We start from the raw sequence: 261 nt of genomic DNA, 5'->3' as shown, positions 1-261 counted from the left end.
AAATTTGAAATAAAATGAAAAAAGAATAATAGAAGATCGGTCACCACTAATTTGGATACTGGTGCTCGTACCTTTTCACTTCCGAGCTCGACCTAAATTTCCCTTCTGCGAACTCGCCCACTTCGCCACAGCCAGATAAATCCAACATACAGTAGCAAACACCTGGCCATCTAATATAAGGGGAGACATCCTCGGTACTCGGGGAGATGGGATCTCGCAATTACCTTCCTTGAGGTGCAGTACCCCTAAAGCTTAAACCCC

Source organism: Penaeus monodon, chromosome 30 (assembly GCF_015228065.2).
Source record: "Penaeus monodon isolate SGIC_2016 chromosome 30, NSTDA_Pmon_1, whole genome shotgun sequence".
NCBI lineage: Eukaryota > Metazoa > Arthropoda > Malacostraca > Decapoda > Penaeidae > Penaeus > Penaeus monodon.
Note: the sequence above shows the minus strand (reverse complement) of the source record.